The following is a 19,632-nucleotide window of genomic DNA, read 5'->3' as shown; positions in this document are numbered from 1 at the left end:
ATATGCCCCTTTCCACCCTTTCCACCCCAGTGCCCCTGGTCATCCCAGTGCAAGCAGGATGCCAGTCTCTTAATGGCCCCAGAATGCCTGTGCGATAGTCTTCTTATACCCCCTAATTCCTCATAGCACTGTCTCCCATGCATTTGCACCTTTACATGAGCACCGAAATAGGGGGGAGGGTGCTGTGGCCTAGAAATTTGCTCAGCCATAAGATGGGTGCAGTAGGGCACACAGTGCTGAACCTCAAAATATGGAGCTGTTCCTAGTGTACAGCTATCGCGGTTTATTCTACGGTCACATGCAAGTCAGGGATCTCCTTCCCCTACAATGAATGTGGCGCACAATAAAAATGCTTTTATTTTTATCATTCAGCTCCTTTTTGATAAGGCCTCCAACCCGTCACAACCCCAACAGATACCTGGTGCCAAAATGGACTAAGAACCAGGCCGGTGTGTATTAATAAGATATTAATACATTTATTTATTAAAGTCAAATTAGAACAAACAGATTACATCAGCCACCAATGGTGTGGCAATACAAGAACAAAATGACTTTAGTAAAGTATCCACACAGAGATAACACTGGAAAATGCAGTGATAATAGCTTCCTTTTACATCAACCCCCAATACAAGCAAAGAACAGTTCAAAGCACACAAGAAAATGACTGCAAACAGGGTTATACTATGCTCCCAGCAACCCTCACCCTCCAAACATCCACTAGGCTTGACTCTTTTGAATGGAAGGCAGTGGCAGAGAGTGGGAACAAAATGAAAAAATCGGATTTGGGATAGGGTTCACAGAAACAATATGGGTGACAGAAAGGCAATGGGACAAATTCATTTGGCACAGCACAATGGGAAAATCGGTTTTAAATTACTTAGCACAATTGCAATGGGAAAGGATAGAAAGAAATGGGGAATTCATTTTTGTTACACCAAAATAAAGGACACAGAGGGCTTTGGGGAATATTAGTCACCACACAATAGAAAAATTGGTTTTGGGTTGGGATGACAGATTCAATGTGAGAAAGAAAATGCAAATGGAATTCATTTTTCAGAGCAGAATGGGGACACAGATTTTGTTTTTACACCCTGCGCACTCACGTGGAAGCAGGGCTTGGGGTTAATTCTTTTGGCAACACTTTATGACTATACCGGCTCACAACACACTGGGAAAAGATTGTTGGTTTTGAATGCCAACAATACAGATCCTGTGAATTAAATGGGGGAGTTAATTGATTTACTTAGAAAAATGAGCCAAGGATCTACACAGGCAAACAGGGGGATCTTTCAATGGGGAATTAACTAACACAATGCTAAAAGAATACAGGGCATACACAATCTATGGCTTGGGGTATTTCTACTTACAGGAGAGGTTTGGACTGGGCATCAGAGACCGTCAGGGCACACTGCAGGGACAGCCAAAGGGGTCAGTCAAAGTTCTCCTCTCCTTCCTCCTAGGGTCCCAATCAGTCTCTATGTCTCCTGGCTCCACTGCAAGTTTAAGCCTCTCTCTCTGCTGGGATGTTCACACCAGATTTCGGCAGCAGGTCACCTCATGGAATTAGTGGGAAAGTTCAGCTCTGAGGCAAGCTGACTTAGTTATGATGCAAATGACATCATGAACTTGTCATCATTCTTGCAGATGGGATTGGTTAATGCTCACTACCCCACTCCCCCTGTGTGCTGATAAGACAAGAAGATGTGGGAGTCTAATTAAACTCACACCTCATTGCAATTTTAAATGACATCTATATATTGCACACAGTTTCAACTATGTGTGCCTTTTGTTTCTATAGGGTACATGAACATGAGAACACCATGCCCAGGCTTTCAAGTCTGGTGGGCATTTTGTTGAGCAAATTTTTTAGTTTCAAGGAAAAAACGAAATTACATGCATTTGTTTATTTTACATTAAAAAAATGCTCTGTTTCACTGCAACTGCTTGAACAAACAATTCTGACATCCCATTGAGGGTTCTGTGGAATGCTGTTTCATGGAGATATCAATACAACTCTTCTTGGATTTGTCAAACATTTATTTATTTTAATTTATAACGCGTGCAGCGGCCCTGAAGCATTGTGGCGCTGTTACAGTGGGTTCACTAGGATACAGATTCATAAGATGGAATAAAATACAATACATTTACATGGTTGCTTGCCATAATACAGTAGGTATGTTCCATGGTTACAGGGGAACTCCATAACATACAGTCTAATTAAAGAGCTTTGTTTTCAAGGCTTTTATGAACACAGTGAAGGAGTTTACATTTCTAATCTTGAGTTGCAGTTTTTTGGTGCTAACACAGAGAAGCTAGCCCCACCAGCTTTGGCTCTTTTGAAAGCCGGGACTGTAAACTGGTGTGAGTATTGGGCCCATTTGGGTCTGTTTGTGGGCGCCTGGTGAATCCTTTCTGACAGGTAAGGGGGTGCCGAGAGGGAAAGGCATCTGTGGGTGATAGCAAGGGTCTTAAACAGTATACGCTCTTTGACTGGGAGCCAGTGGGCATCTCGTCTGGCCTGAGAGATATGGTCTCTCCTCGGAATGCTTAGAGCTGCTCTAGGAGCATTATTTTGTGTGATTTGCAGTTTGTTGAGGTTTTTGGATGATGTAACTAGGAGCAGGACATTGCAATAGTCCAGCTTGGCCCCGATGGTGGCTCTGGCAATATTAAGGCCATTTTTGGCTGAGAGGTACGGTGTAACTGCATTAATGATTTTGGATGTAAGAGCTGCTGATGATGAGATGGCACTGACTTGACACTTCATTGATAGCGTGGAGTAAAGGTACACATCCAGTGTTTTGCTGCAGCAGAGACCTTGATTACGGTGTTCTCAATGCTGAAGCTGCTATATTGGCTCTCTAGTTTGTTCAGAATTTCCTTGGGGCCTACCAATAGGATTTCTGTTTTGTCCCCATTGAGACATGGGCCTCATTACACAGTAGGCGGTAAGGGATTACCGGCACCAGTAATGGCACTGGTGCTGGTAATCCCTTACTGCCCTACTACGAGGTCCCTTAGCGGGTCCCATCCCTAACGCCTGGTTTTTACCAGGCGTTATGGAAGGGACCCGTTCAGGGACTTCCGAGCTAATAACGGTACCGCAAATTGCGGTACCATTATTAGCTCCATTCCCATTCCAATTGAGCCCTATGGGGGCTCGAATGGGAATGGGGAATGGTTCCCAGAATGGGGACCTACCGGGTCCTCCAAGGTCGGAATGACCTGCTAAGTCCCTATTCCGGGAACACGGACCCGGAATGCGGTAAGGGGGTAGCCATGGCGCTAATAGCGCCATGGCTACTGCCTACCGTGTAATGAGACTGATAGCTGCCATCCAGGCTTGAATGAAGGCATAGGTCTCTGTCAGGGTGTTTAGGTCTTGCTTGTAGGAGCGGGAGAGGGGAGGAGAATTTGCGTGTGATCAGCGTAGTTTGTGAATGCTATGCTGTGCTCATCTCGATCATTAAATAGGGGTAAGGTGAAGATATTGTAGAGGGTGGGGGAGGTGCACAACCCTTGTGAAACTCTGCAATAGATGGGAGATGGGGTAGCCGAGGGCTGATCAGAGAAGACTCTCATAACTCTACCATTCAGGAAGGACGTAATCCAGGCTGTGGCTTCCTGGGAGAAGCAGGCAGCCTCTCTGAGCTGTCTGCAGAGGATATTGTGGTCGACCAGATCGAAGGGGGCTGACAGATCCAAGGAGCAGCGCAGGCTTACCTTTGTCCATTGTTTCTAGTAACTGATTCTTGAGGTTGAGCAATGCCGACTCAGTGCCATGGCATGGATGGAATCCAGATTGCCTTTTCCCCAGGATGTTGTTCGATTCCAGATAAGACTGGATCTGCAGATATGCAGCTTTATCTAGAATTTTTAACATGAAAGGCATGGTGGTAATTGGACTGTAGTTGTTGGGGGAGTCAGGATCAAGGGTTGTTTCTTTAGCAGCGGTCGAACCCATGATTCCTTGAGGGAAGGGGGGGTGATGCCTGAGGCAAATTAGGTGTTGATGAACGCTGTGAGACATGGGGCTAGTGTCTTTCGCTTTCTTCGTGAGATGCAGTTCGCATCTCTCCATATTTTGCGATTGTTCACATTTTCTTTCCTTTTGATTTGAATCTACAAGGCCTTATGCCAGACCTTATTTCTCTGCAGGCCTTGCATTTTGGGGCATGCACACCAATGACTCTGGCCTCTTCATTTCTGGCCTCCAGGGACTATTTCACCCCACAAAATCCCCCCTCTCAGCTCTTTATTTTCTTTCAAAGAAAGAAGATCCAGGAGAGAGTAGGGTGTCCATTTTATGTTGTCTGGGTTCGTCCCAGGGATTTCCTTTATAGCCCTTTATTTTCTTTCAAAGAAAGAAGATCCAGGAGAGAGTAGGGTGTCCATTTTATGTTGTCTGGGTTCGTCCCAGGGATTTCCTTTATAGCGTGTCTGCTCTTTTTGTGGTCCTGATGGAGTGGTGCTCTGTTCTGCCCTCCACATTTTTTGGATCCTTATATTTTGGTCCTGGACCCTCCCTTTCCGGCAGCTCCACCTCTGGCCTGTAGAGGCAAGGAGTTATTTAAACTGCCAAGAAGAAAGGAGAGATTAAGTATTTCATACAATAATATTTTCCTTGGTAGGGATGTGGGAGTTGACAACACAACGAGAGACACATCACAGTTTATGCATCACAGAATGTAATTTTTTTTACATGAAAGTTTTTTGTAATGGTTTCAAAATAAGTATATGTTTTTCTACTCCCTGTAAATGTGTGATTTTCTTCACTCGGGTTGCCATTCTGTACCTTTACTCTTCAGATGGTTCCTGGGGTCTATCCTCACTGGGTTCTTCAATCAGTCGCAAGTTCTGTCTGGGATGACAGCTCTGTAAAGACTGGAGGGGGGGTTTCTGTACTCCTGCTCTCTATATTGTAGAGGAGAGGCAAAGAGGACCCCAGCCACGATTCTCTATTTCAGTAGCTATGGATGAGCAATCAAGGCTTAAGCCCTCAGGTGGTGATGCGGGCTGGTTTTTAAGTACAGTGGAGTCCCCCAGCACCCACAAAGGAATGTCCACACACTATGTTAGTGAAAACAGTCTTTATATAAATAAGGTTCAAGGTTATGTACACAATTACAATAACTCACTTTGTGCTCAGTTAATCTACAAGGGCAAATATACACAGTTCTACGTGGTACCACAATTACTATCCAATTTCATTAAAGTGCATCAACTGTACTTTGGTCAAATGTCACACAAACATATTAATAAACAAAAAAATAGACATAAGAGGGAAGCAGTTGGTTAGAACAAGTGGCAGAATACTGGCCCCGTTTACCTAGGAACAGTTCTGTGTGACGATCCCGCAACCTGGGCAACCTGTAAATAAAGATATCACACAAGCCCAGTCCGTATATTGTTCACCAGAACCTAATTTCCTTCTAAATAGTTTTACAACCCCAATGTACCTGGAATAGCAGAGTTCGATGTCGGGTCGTGGATGGATCGTTCTTGCATGTCTCCCTTTAAGGCAGGAGCTACGGATCGTCGAGATCCCACGGGGAAAAAGAGTGAACACTGTCATTGCAGCAGCAGCTTCGGTTCTTGCGGTGCTCGTTGACGATCAGTTGAAAACTTCCTGCAGGCTGAGGCGTGTGGTGCACTTCGATGACAAGTGTTCGTTGACGCGAGGAGTCAATGAAGAACTTTGGCCCAGCAAGGGCATCGAGTCATCACCGTCTATGCAGTCTTCGGTTGGCGGGAAACCCACTGGCGGATTCTCATCTGTCGTCGGCGACCTTGACATTCTCCGAGTAGACGGAAGCGGTCAACGATGATGAGCAAGGGAGTCTTTGTTTCAGTGTTCTTAGGCAAGGGAGCTCTGCTGCTCCAGTTGGCGATGGCGGTCACGATGTCTGGGCGCTTCACTTTGTGATTCCGCAGCGGTCCCCGTCAACGGTCGTACGCCTTTTGAGGGTCTGACGACCAGGGAGCTTTAGCAAAGATCAGCCGGTTCACAATGGTCCCTTATAGCTCGGGAAAAGGTCTCCTAGCCAGGTCCTCTCTTGGATCAGTGCCTTGAAGGCACAGCAGCTTTCAGATTAGCGAAGGACAGCAGCAGAAGTTCTTTTTTTTCCAGTGGGCTTCAAAGATAAGCCTCAGTTTCGACTTCAGCTTCTGGACGATTTCTAACAGTGAGAGGCCCCTAGATATACTGTTGATCTCCCGTTCACTCTGGTGGGTCACATTTAGGGAACCAATCACTCAGAAGGGCATGCAGGCTGTCAGGCAGCCAATCAGGCACACAGTGTATTCAGGCCATTATTCTCCATCCAGACACTCACAACGCAGACACTGGCATAACAGGGGCCCCCGCGACCACATGTCTTGTGAGGCGGCCCCACTTGGAGTAAAAAAAAGAAAAAAAATGTGTTTTCAATTTTTAAAAAAAAAAAAAATAATTTTGAATTCACTCTGCTATTTTTAAAGAAATTCTTTCTGTAACAGAAATAATTTCTTTATGAAGGCAGAGTGAATACAAAAAGAAGCATTCTTTTTGAAGTCTGGGTCTACCCCCACCCCATGACATGAATACCCTAGGCTGGAGGCCTCCATGTCATGGGCTGGGGGAAGCCCTATGACTTCAAAAATGAATAGTTTATTTTTTAAGTCACTCTGCCTCCATAAAGAAATTATTTCTGTAATAGTTCAGTCCTTAACAGAACTAATTTCTTTATAAAGACAGAGTGACTTCAAAAAGTATTATGGCTCCCCTCAACCCCATGACATGTGCGTGTGTGAGTGTATGGTGAACGAGAGCACATAAATGTATGGGTGGCTGGGTATGCGTGTGTGCGTGTACGGTGAAAGGATGTGCACTTAAATGTATGGGTGGCTGCCTGGGTGTGCCTGTATGGTGAAAGGCTGCACACTTAAATGTATGGGTGGCTGCCTGGATGTGCCTCTATGGTGAAAGGGGGCACACTTAGATGTATGGGTGGCTGCCTGGGTGTGCCTGTATGGTGAAAGGGGGCACACTTAGATGTATGGGTGGCTGCCTGGGTGTGCCTGTATGGTGAAAGAGTGCACACTTAAATGTGTGGATGGCTGGGTGTACGTGTGTATATATGGTGAATGGTGGGTGTGCTTGTGTTCAGGGGAGCAACAAAACCTACATTTCAATTTTGGGAGAGGTGCTAACTTCATGTGTGGTGGGGAGGAGCAAACTTATTTGTGTGGGGGCATCTAACTTCTTTATGCATTTTAGTGAAACTATTCTAGTGCAGCTTCAATGTTACAAGCAGTTAACTGTCTCATTTAACTCTGAAAGCACCCACTTATGGACTGCTGTGAGAATGACTGGTCTCCTGTTCCCTCTCTACCCTTCCAATCACTCCACTGGCATGCAAGTACTAAACCCACATCACAATTTCAATTGCTTAAAAAATGTGGCATTTGAATGCAGGTACTAACAGTGAAATGCTGCACATTAGTAATTGCTAGGCCAGGCCTTGTTAACAGCGAAACGCAGCTGCCGTTTAACATCCGTGTCCTTTTCTGTCCGGCAACTGCTCTGTAGGTCAGCCAGGTCAAGTCAACATAGCCCACAATTTCAGGGGGTGCTGAAGCCCAGTCAGCTCAATGGTGTTGCACCAGTACTTGTGTTTAATGCCTTGATTACTTATTGGTAATCTTCATTACTCATAGCCCTATTCTTCCTCATCCCAGTACTTGTGTATGTGGCAGTACTTGTGTATGAGGCGCTGTGCCTCATACACAAGTACTGGGATGAGGTAGAGGTACATGAAGGTAATGCCTGACTTAGCTACCTGTAATCTGAATTGCTCCTAGTCCCACTCTTCCTCATCCCTGTACTTACATATGAGGCAAGGAGCCTCATACGTAAGCACTGGCACAAGGAAGAGGGATGTGGAGGTAATTCTGGGCCAATGAGCTGATTTTGGAGGTTTGGGGTAGGGGATGGGAGGGAGAGGGAATTGTGGGGGGGTTGGGATTGTGCAATAAATCATAATGAGCAGGCATGATATGTGGTATTAGTCGCTAGAGGGCATTTTGGTGCAGCCAGTCTCGTCATTCCTCAGTTTGGTATGACTTTTTTTAACTGGGCATTTCCGATAAAGCAGTCCTGCTAAGTGTAATTACCTGGCTAGACTGGCATTTGTGTTCTGCCAGTCTAGCCGTTTCTTACTGCGGCACTGTATATTTTTCTGGGCATCTGTGATCAAATTATGTGATATGATTTGTCATTTATAATACGCCTGTACACAAGTGTTTTTAGGAATGACAACATAAGGGAAGGAAAACAGAGGGAGGACAAGACATATGATCTTACTAAGCCTTGTGTCATTTAGATCGTGCAAGTGCAAGAACAAGAAGTGCAAGGGGAAAGGGAGGGGGGAAGGGCAAGGGATATGGGAGGGGAAAACAGGGCAGCAATGCTCTCAGTAAGTGCAGCCAGGGCAGCCCGGGGCTGGGAATTTTAAGGAGTGTTACAGTTACAGCCCCTAACTGCATGGTAGGCCCAGAGGCAGTGCAAGGTTGACTGATCAAGAAAGAGCATGGACTCAGTGAGACTGAGGGTAGCCAAGCAACCAGTTGGTACAGCAGATAGGTAGGTCAGCACGGGTGGGAGAGAGAGAAAACACAGGAGAAGAGGAACGTTTTGAGCTGCTTCTGGAACTTTGGGTGGTCCGGCTCAAGTGTGGGGGGGGCAGAGAGGCCATTCCAGAGAGAGACACCTGCAGGGGAGAGGGATCTACCCACCCACTCTCTGGTTGGAAAAGCATCTAACTTTTAGGGCTCGAGAAGGAAGGTATTTTGGAAGAGAGCGTTGGATGTAGTAGGCTGAAGGGAGCCTGAAGGAAAGCTGAGTGTCATCCGCATAACACTGAAAGTTAGAGAAGGTAGAGATCAGGTGGGCCAAAGGGGCCAAGTAGAGGTTGAAAAACCAGGGTTATAGGATGGAGCCCTGGGGAACGCCACAGTTAGAGAGAGGTGGCGGAGTACAAGGGACCAAGTTGGACCTGGGAGGGGCGGTCCAAAAGGAAGGAGGTCAGCCACTGCAGGGCCTGATCTATGATGATCAGGTTCTCACGGAGTCGAATTGATCAGGATAGCGTGGTTGACAGTGTCGAAAGCAGTGGAAAGTTCAAGGAGGATGAGGACAGAAGGAATGCTGAAAGCAAGGTTAGAGATGAGATCTTCACAGGTGTTCAGGGAGCAGTTTCCACTGTGCCTTTGGCAGCTCTTAAGCCAGACTGATGGTCATGGAGACAACCAACAGATTCAGTGTGGAGAGTAAGCTGGGAGATGACCAGCTTTTCCAAGAGTTTGGGAGAGGGGAAAGTTCCAGTGGCAAAAGAATGATTACAGAAATTGTTCAAGGCTGGAGCAAGGGTGTCAATGTGGTCCTTGATGGTTCTAGAGGAGCATGCGAGCACCTGTTTTGATGACACTTTCATAGATGGGACTTGTCTAGAAAACATGTCAGGTGTTAGAGAGAAAGAGGAGAAAGGAGGAGGAGAGGGAGAGATGGCCAAAGGGGGCCGAGATAGGAAGAGGGAGAGGAAGACGAGATAGTGGACAGGATGTCCTGAGTGTTAGAGGAGAAGCGAGAGGCCAAAGCCGTACAGAGGGCCTGCTGAGGGAACAGGAGAGGTAGAGACCACAACAAGATTGGCCAGTTCCTTGCGCATTTTAAAGAGTTTGACTGTGTTGTTAGAGGCCGCAGAGACGCAGGCTTGAATGTGTGCTCTTTTCTTGATGAGTCTTATTGCTTCGACTGGCATTTTGGTGCAACCAGTCTCGGTATGTCTAAATGTGGCCTGGCATGCTTTACTGTAATGATATTATGTGTCTAAACTGGTCTGTATTGTGTATCAAGTTGAACATGTTTTCTTTGTGGCATGGCATTTTTAATACCAAAGCATTAATGTACACGTGCACTATTGGTGACTTGCATGTATTGGATTGGTGTTACCCTACAAAACAATAGCAAATCCTGTGGTTTGTTAGCCAATTTTTCTCAGAAAGTGTGCTGTATATTGCATTAAAATACATATTTATATCTTTTCCCTAGTGCAGTGTGCGGCATGTCCTTTCTGCAGTACGTTTGTGCATATTGCACAAGTGTGGTAAGCTAGGCTGGTCCAGAGTGTGGCACGACCTGTGATTTGTTGCCGAGTTGGGGGGCCCCCTCAATGTGGCTAGCAGGGGGGCCCCCAGATCTAGTGTTACACCACTGAACACAGAATGTGGATTCAGACAGGGACTCTGCCATTCAGCACTACACACTGCATTGATACTAGTTTCGAGCAGGGCTGTCGCAGTCCTTGTGTCAAACACCAGATACTAGACACCCATAACACAGAATGCATATTCGTCACACACTCCATTCACCCCGGTCCCACCCCATGGGCGTACCCACAACATACAGTCATTGGGAAGGCTCCAGCCAGTCTGGCCTGGACTTCCCCAACAACACCATATATGGAACTTCCACCCAACAGCCAGTCGGGGGAAGGGACAGAGGCAGGGCTTCCCGGGACTTCGGGAAACAAGTTAACAGGCGATGGAAAGCAAGAGTCCATGGGGGCCATCTTGTCTCCATCAGGAATCCACTCATTCCAATGACAGGGCCTGGGCATCCCAAAATGGAGGATGCGCAGGGCACTTGTCACTTCAGCACAGAGCTGTCACCAGCCCATACCCTGCTCTGTGGGTGACACTTAGGTGCCCCAAAAACATACACTCGGAGTACAGTGTCGTACTCCCACTCAAGGGTGCCACAAGGGTCTGTTCCCCAAAGCAAAAAGAGGAAGAGCTGCACCGCCAGGAGTCCCACGTGAACTCCTGTGCGGAAAACATGACAGAACACACATGATAAAGCAATAAAGGACAAGGATGCAGAGGCCCTGTCCCTCTGATGTATTTCCAGCATCACAAGCTCTACAATCGATTGATGTGAACCTATTTCTCTTCTGTTTGTTCTCCTTTATGGATGCAGATCTTATAGGCGACAGGTGAGATTTTATCTACAATTTCAAAGGTGCCACACCAGGAGGGGAGAAACATCTGCTCTTTGGTCTGGTTCCTTTGAAAATTGTACAAGTAGAACCTGTCTCCTACTTGGTACTCTTTCTTGGTGGTCTTTAAGTCATTGGGGGTCATTACGAGGTAGATGGTAAGGGATTACCGGCACCGGTAAGGACACCGGTGCCAGTAATCCCTTACCAGCCTATTCCGAGGTCCCTTAGCGGGCCCTCCCTTAACACCTGGTTTTGCCAGGTGTTATGGAAGATACCCGTTAAGGGACTTCGAGCTAATAACGGTACTGCAAATTGCAGTATCGTTATTAGCTCCATCCTCATTGCCATTCAACCCTATGGGGGCTCGAATGGGAATGGGGAATGGTTTCCGGAATGGGAACTTACCGGGTCCTCCAAAATTGGAATGACCAGGTAAGTCCCTATTTCGGGAACCCGGACCCGGAATGCGGTAAAGGGGTAGCACCATGGCTACCTCCAACCTCGTAATGACCCCCATAGTAGTGTGTTTTCATCCCATCTGCCAACTTTTCTAGATTTTGCTGAGCGTAAGCAAAAGCGTGCTGAAGGTGTTTTCGCAAATTCTTAATGTACTCATGTGTCATGGACGCTTTGATCAGGGTCTGCTCTTGAATTCTGTAGAGCACATGCTGAGATAGCCCCATTTTTCGTACAGTCTTGAGCTCGAATGGTGACATTTTTGTCACAGCAGATGGGGTAGCCCTGATGGCCATCAGGACAAGTGGTAGTTGGATGTCCCAATTAGGCCCAGAGTCTCCCACAAGATTCTTTAGGATGCCCACAATCATTTCATGCTACCTCTCAACTCCCCCAATCGAGGCAGACGGTATGCAATGTGGAGTTTTCTCTTTACCCCGAGTAGCTCCCACATCTTTGTCATCACTCACTGCAGCTGTTTGGATCAGAGTGGATCACAGGCCCGATGAAATCGACTTGCAAATCTGACCAAGGCAGTGTCATTCCCTTTTTTTGGTGGGGAGCTCGGTGTGTGAGGGAACTTGACTGAAACTGAGCACACACAAGACACCCCTTTAAGTATCGGTCGAGGTCCTGACCCATGTGTGGCCAGTATGCGAATTCTCGCAACATTGCCAAAGTTGCATAAAACCCCCTTTGATGCATCATGGGTGTGACTTAACATAAGGCTTCGGTATGAGGTAGGTACCACCCACTGGTCACATCCAGAGATGGATCTCTGTACCAACAAACCATCTTGGATTCAGAACATTTTGGAAAACGTCATCAACACCTGGAGAGCCTCTTTCCCGAAATAATCGGATACGGTGAGAGGAAAGTTTGCATGGTTTTCAATGTGTTTACAACATTGCCCAATAATTAGAGCCACTTTTGGTGCCGTATTCAAATCAGCATCTGGGGTTTCCATAATCCACTGGGCAGTTGAGAGTTCATTTTGGGCATGTGTTTGGGACCTAGTGACTGCAGCGACCTGGATTTCTCCGAAGAGGGATTCCATTTCTATGAGATCCCTGTGGATGGCTCCGGTTTGGGCCAACTGGTCAGCCAAGTCATTTCCTGTTTTGTCTGGTACCTCTATTTTGGAGTTACCTTTGATCTTTTTCCAATGGATGGCCATCTCATTAGAGGTGATCAAATCATCAATGGATTGTATTAATTTCCCTTGCTTGAGCGGTTTGTTATTTGCACACAGCGTGCCTCGATTTTTCCAGTTAATCAGGTGCTCCACAAACCCATTCCTGACATAATCTGAATCATTGATTATGGCCAGCTCTTTGAGTTGGTGCTGCACGGCAGTGAGGATGTCTTGATGTGCCGCCATCAACTCTGCCACCTGACTAATTCGGGGACCAATCTTGTACCCAGTATAGGGCTCCAGGGCATCATTAACCCAGGCCTTCCCAACACCAGCCACCAGTTCCTTTTCCCCATGAATATCAACATGGTAGGAGCATCAATCCACATAAACCGTGGGTATCTCCTGGCGCGTGTCTTCTTCATAGACTCTGTGCGGGGAAGTAAGTTACGCCTCCATGTCGTCTTGAGTTTTTAGACTTTCGCCCTCGAGACAATTTTCTTGAGCACAATCATGCAAGTCAGCCAACCCTTGCACTAGGGAACTCTTCTTGTTTTGGCCATATCTGACCTCCACAGGAAAGCCTTGCATGGACAGAATCCAGGAAGTAATTCTGGAATTACTCACGTTCCCTGTTCGGATTCGGTCACTTTGGAGATAGTGCAAGGGCTGGTGAGGAGTATCGACAATGATTTGCTCCCCCTGGATGAATGGGCAGTAATTCTTCAATGCCCACACTGTTGCCAGGAGTGCCTTTTCACAATCGTTGAATTTTTCCTCCTAAGAGGACAAAGTCTTGCTAGCATACAAGATTACTTAGTTCACCTTGTCATGCTTTTGGTATGATACTGCAAGTATTTAAAAAACCTGTCTCCAAGAAGAACTTCTTGTTTTTTATGGGGTAAGCCAAACAAGGCACTTGGGAAAGACTTCTCTTAAGTTGTTTTACTACCTCAGCTTATTCCGGACACCACCCCCACTTGACCCAGGTCTTTAGTAAATGGACCAAGGGTTGTGTGACATCTGCATAGTCCTCTCTGAACTTCCTACTATAATTAGTAAGTCCAACAAGGCTTCTTAGTTCACACTGATTCATAGGGTCTTTTAATTTCAATAAGACTTCCCCCTTTTTCAGCTGGGGACTGAGACCATCAGGAGTGATTTCATGCCCTAGGAAGTTCATGCAGGTTCTACACCACTGTGCCTTGTGAAAGGGCAGTTTCACTCCGGCTTTCTGCAACTGGGTCAGAACATACTGGATTTCAGCTATATGTTCCTCCAAAGTAGAGCTTTTAATGAATACATCATCTACATAGGCTAGGTTTCCCCTTTCGCCCAAGTCGGGCATAGCCTTAGACAGAAATATGTTAAATTTGTTGCCAGATTTTATGTATCCAAAGGGGGTTCGGGTCCATGAGTATTGCTGCCCCCCGAAGGTAAAGGCAAGCTTATACTGGTTTCCCCTTTTGCCCTTCTCACGGGTACTGTCCTGTAACTGTTGGTCAGGTCAATGGCAGTATACACCACGGTATACACCTTTGGTCCCTGATCGATGTAGGGAAGGGGCCATCTTGACATGTGGTCCCGTTTATTTAGCTCCCTAAGGTCTGTGCAAAGTCTCCATTGGCCATTGGGTTTGAGTATCCCCAGTGCCAGGTTATTAAAGGTACTGTGGACTGGATGAATTATCCCACAGGATTCTATGTTCTTTATAATATCCATGAGGGACTTCATAGATGCGAGAGGCAACCGGCATTGCTTTACAAATACAGGAGCCATCCCAGGGTCTGTAGGTATGGAGGATGAATGTATCTCAGTGTGACCACAGTCGTATAAATCCACAGCAAAGATCTCAGGTTTTGCTTCTGCTCCCTGGTCTCACAGGCATCAGTGAGGTTCAGTTGTTCCTCAACTATCTGCCTGAAGCCTGGCAATACCTCAGGTTTTACAATCTCAGTGGTATCCTCCAGTTGACTGCAGAGATATCTTGCTATGGTGTTGGCCTGGACATGGGGTTTCAAGGAGGGGAGGTAGTTGCTGTTGACGTGAAATACCACCTCATCCTTCCTGATGTTGCATGTTACCTCTTCCCCACCATAAGTGCAGGAAGAGTACACCAAGAAATTCCCCCCTTGCCGCATAAAAATCTTTTCCAGAAGGATATCGTCATCACAATTATAACAGTCATTTGGAATTGGTCTAACAATCTCATTCCCTAAGTCAATAGAATAATGTTGGGCATCGACTGCCATTCCAATAAAGGTGTCTGCTGCCAGAGTGATAATCCTGGGGTCGCCGTTATCCACCAATATTCGAATGGTGTCATGTTGTAGGTCAACTAGTGGTGTCAGGTTTAAATACAAACCTTGATGTTGGAGGTGATAATTCAAATGTATGTAAGTGTCCTTGTTTTTGAGGTTCTGTCCTCTCTTAATATTTAGGGGAATTGTGAATTGTCGTACCTGTCCTGGGATGGTGGCCTCTTCTCCCGTTTGAACTTCAACTGCATACATGTAACGCTCACCTGATTCTCGCAGAGGCGCCGGTCTTGACTGGGCGACTACCGTATCCTCAAAGGTGATGTGTAGCACCCGGTTGGCTCTTTGGGCTGGACCTCTGTGCACTGTATGCCTGACGTGTAGAGTAAGATGTCTGCAGATAGAAAATAAGGGGTTAATGAACTGGGGTTATTGGGGTGTCCCTATCTCTTTCCTCTTCTCCTCTCCTGTAGACCCTCAAAGGTTAACGCTCTCACCTTAGGTAAGTAAATGCCGAGCTCTCCATCTGCCTCGGGGCAGGGTGCTGTAACCAGTTTCTTCACTGGATAGGTAGCGCAGGCCTCTTGACTTCAGAGGACTGCTGTCCGTCGTTTACTGCACGAACGGTAAGTTTCGAGTCATTCAAATGTCTGTAAAGTCTTTAGTAATGATGTCTCTTGTTTTGCAGGGTTCCGGCGATGGCGGATGACGGGCTGAAGTGAGTTGAAGATGGAGCCCGTGTGATGAATAGAAGCGCCTGGAAGCACGTAAGTAAGCGCTTGTTGCCTGCTTCACGATGCGCTCTAACTGTCTTTTTATTTTGCAGGTACGAGTTCGGAGCGGCTGCAGGGTGCCGGAATACCCACTGGATTAGATGTGGAAAGGAGTAATGGCACGTGAGTATTAAAGTTCCCCAATGTCTTAAACGCACCTTGTTTTGTCTTTCAGATGCGGGATGCAGCGCCGAAGACCTCCGGAGCGTGCGAAGAGTTGGTAAGCTTTTGTCTTTCAGATGCCGGAATGCAGTGTGAAGACCTCCGGAGCGCACAAAGAGTAGGTAAGCCTTTGCCTTTCAGATGCCGGAATGCTAACCTGTTCTTCCTTGTCTTTATAGGTGTTGCTGAAGACTGGATTCAGGATGGTAAGCCTTTGCCTTTCAGATGCCGGAATGCTAACCTGTTCTTTCTTGTCTTTATAGGTGTTGCTGAAGACTGGATTCGGGATGGTAAGCCTTTTTCCTTAGGCCCAGGACCGGATGCAGAAGACACGATGAGCGTTCTGCTGCAGAGGTTGCAGAATAACGCAAAGCAAGATTCATCCACCGGGTGTGGTTTAAATAGCCTCCTGTAGTGCTTCGGTGTCTCCTTCCACAGCCACGCCTAGGTAAGAAAAGAGTTCCTGCTTTCCAGAAGAGTTCCAGTGTTCTGAATCTAGGGAGTGGCTCCAGCCCCACCCAACAGGAAAAGTAGTTCCAAACAGAAGGGGATCAGAGGCTCAACTGGCAGGCAAGTAAGCAGCATGGTCTGCTGCAGGTAAGTCCACCCAAGCATTATGAGCCCGGCGCTTCCAGCGCTGGGACTGGGCATATTTATGAGCCTGGTGCCACTGGCGCCAGGACTGGGTCCAAAAGGTCCCAATTGGGACTGGTTGGCACTCGGAACCTGGGTTATGGATCTGCTTCCAAGGGAGTTGGGAAAACCCTGACCTTTTGGAAGCAGAGATCATGACAGTACCCCCCCTCAAGGCCCCTCCCAAACCGGGCATCTCCGGGGGTTTTGGCTTGTCAGGAAATGTTCGGTGAAATCTTTTGATTAGGCGAGGAGTGTGGACATATTCAGCAGGTTCCCAGGATCTCTCTTGGGGGCCGTAGCCTTTCCAGTCAATTAGGTAGAATAGTTTAGATTTGGAGATCTTGGAGTCCAGAATGCTTTTGACTTCAAACTCGAGTTCTCCATCAACTAGGATAGGTTTTGGAGATTTGGTTAGTCGGGTTTGAGGTTGCACGGGTTTTAATAGAGAGACGTGGAAGACCGGATGTATCTTCATGTGCGGGGGCAAGTCCAACTTGACCGCTACTGAGTTTACTATGGTAGTGATGGAATAGGGACCAAGGTATCTTGGGTTGAATGTGCGTGGCCCTTTTAGAGATAGATATTTGGTGGATAACCAGACTTGATCCCCTACTTGATAGTGAGGGGCTTCCTTCCGATGTTGATCTTCTCCTTTCTTGTATTGTTCTTTAGCCCTTTGAAGGTGAGAAACAGCTTCCTTAAAGGCTTGGGTGATTGTAGAATGCAGGTAGTCTACTGCTGGTGTTTCAAGATCTTGGAGGGGATCCAACTCCGAGGTTCGAGGGTGACTGCCGTACAAAAGAAAAAACGGGGTTTTCCCAGTTCCCGAATGGACAGAGTTATTGTAGGCATATTCGGCTATCCAAAGGATATCTTTCCAAGTTTTTTCAGTTTGTTGCAGCATGCAGCGTAAATACTGTTCCAGAGTTTGATTGGTCCTCTCGGTTTGTCCGTCGGTCTGAGGGTGGTGACTGGTCGATAGTCTCACATCAATTTGAGCCGACCGACAGCAACTTCGCCAAAAATGAGAAATAAATTGACTACCTCGATCCGAAATTAGAACCGAAGGAAAACCGTGCAGTCGGACGATGTTTTCGAGAAATTCTCGGGCCAGAGTTGCTGCTGTTGGCAAGCCTTTGAGCGGAATGAAATGCGCCATCTTGGAGAATAAGTCCACGATTACTAGAATCGTATAGTATCCGGAGCATGGAGGTAGATCGGTGATGAAGTCCATAGAAAGCGTATGCCAAGGGCGAGGTGGGATGTCAATAGGGCGTAAGAGGCCTGCTGGTCTTTCCTTTTGACTCTTGTTTTGGGCGCATACTCCACAGGACATTATAAAGTCTCTGATATCTTTCTTCCAAGACGGCCACCAGAAGTAGCGCTTGATCTTTTCTGAGGTCTTGGCCATACCGGGATGACCTTCCATTAAAGAGTCGTGATAACAAGAGATTACTTTTTTCTGTAAATCTGTGATGGGGAGGTATAATCGTTCTTGGAAATACAATAAGTTGTCCTTTACTGCAAAGTCCTTTCCCTGCAGATGCCAATTCTGTATGTCTGCTGGAGTTACAAGTTGCCTGGCTTTATCCTTAACTTCCTCTATGGATTCAGTGGCGATTACACCCAGAATTCTTTGTTCGGGAATGATTGGTACAGGTTTAGGGTTGATCAAGTGTTCTTCCACTCCCATCCGAGAAAGGGCATCAGCTTTACCGTTCTTTGTACCAGGTCGATAGGTAATTATGAAGTCAAACTCGGCAAAGAATAATGCCCAACGGAGTTGTCTAGAGGATTGGGCTTTTGCGGTTTTCAAATATTGCAGGTTTCGGTGATCCGTAATCACAGTAACGGTGTGTCGGGCCCCCAGCAGATAATGCCGCCAAGCCTTAAAGGCAGACTTGATAGCCAGAAGTTCCTTGTCAGTAATCGTGTAATTGATTTCAGGAGGCGAGAATTTGCGGGACCAAAATGCCACGGGATGCAACTGATTGGTTACCGGGTCCTTTTGGGATAGAACTGCCCCCATGGCAAGGCTTGAAGCATCAGTTTCCACGATGTAGGGGAGTTCGGGGCGAGGGTGTTTTAAGATTGGTGCAGAGATAAATTTAGTCTTCAAATCCTGGAAAGCTTGTTCCGCCTCGGTAGACCATTCAAAACGTTTGTTTTTCTTTAACAAGGCAGTGATGGGCTGGACTATTCGAGAGAATTCGGGGATAAACCTGCGGTAAAAGTTAGGGAAGCCTAACATGCTTTGCACACCTTTTACGGAGGATGGTGATGGCCATTTGAGAACTGCATCGACCTTCTTTGAATCCATACGCACTCCGCCAGGTGATAATATGAATCCCAAGAATTCAACTTCAGTCACGTTGAAAACACATTTTTCCAAATTAGCGAAAAGTTTGTGTTGACGCAATCTTTCGAGGACCATTTTCACGTGTTTCCGATGTTCAGATTCCGATGAAGAATAAACGAGGATGTCGTAAATGTAAACAACAACACATACATCTATGAGCTCTCTGAGGACATCGTTCATAAAATATTGAAAGGCGGCCGGGGCATTGCAAAGTCCGAAGGGCATGACCTGATATTCAAATAGCCCATACTTGGTGCGGAAGGCCGTTTTCCATTCATCGCCCTCTTTTACTCGTACCAAGTGGTAAGCTCCTCTAAGATCCAGCTTTGTATATATGCATGCTTTTCTGACTTGGTCCAGGAGTTCAGGGATCAAAGGTAACGGATATCTATTCTTAACGGTGATCTGGTTCAGGGAGCGATAATCGATACAAGTTCTAAGGTCTCCTTCCTTTTTTGGAACGAAGAACAAAGCTGAAGAAGCAGGGGACTTGGAAGGACGAATAAAACCATTTGCCAGGTATTGATCCAGGTATTGTCGAAGGTGAAGGTTCTCAGGCTCGGTGAGGGCATAAATTCTACTGCAAGGAGGAGTAGATCCAGGTATCAGGTCTATCTGGCAGTCATAAGACCTATGAGGAGGTAGAGAGTTAGCCTGATCCTTCCGGAAAACATCTTGGTATTCTAGGTATTCGGGAGGTAACTGGGGAGTCTCTGAAGAAATTGCGGCCAGTGCAACACCAGGTGGAGGGTGACAAGTAGAGACACATTCTGGAAACTGGACCGTTCTTGCTCGCCAATCGATCAGAGGATTG

At 46.6% G+C, this 19,632-nt stretch overlaps 1 protein-coding gene across 3 annotated transcripts in view; it reads left to right on the top strand.

Moving 5' to 3' along the window:
* The window catches only part of LOC138576543 (hepatic lectin-like), a 338,738-nt gene that overhangs the window by 95,193 nt on the left and 223,913 nt on the right, over window positions 1-19,632 (top strand). The window lies entirely within an intron of this gene.

Source organism: Ambystoma mexicanum, chromosome 1p (assembly GCF_040938575.1).
Source record: "Ambystoma mexicanum isolate Mex_15411 chromosome 1p, UKY_AmexF1_1, whole genome shotgun sequence".
Classification (NCBI taxonomy): domain Eukaryota; kingdom Metazoa; phylum Chordata; class Amphibia; order Caudata; family Ambystomatidae; genus Ambystoma; species Ambystoma mexicanum.
This window is presented reverse-complemented; position numbering and strand designations above follow the sequence as displayed.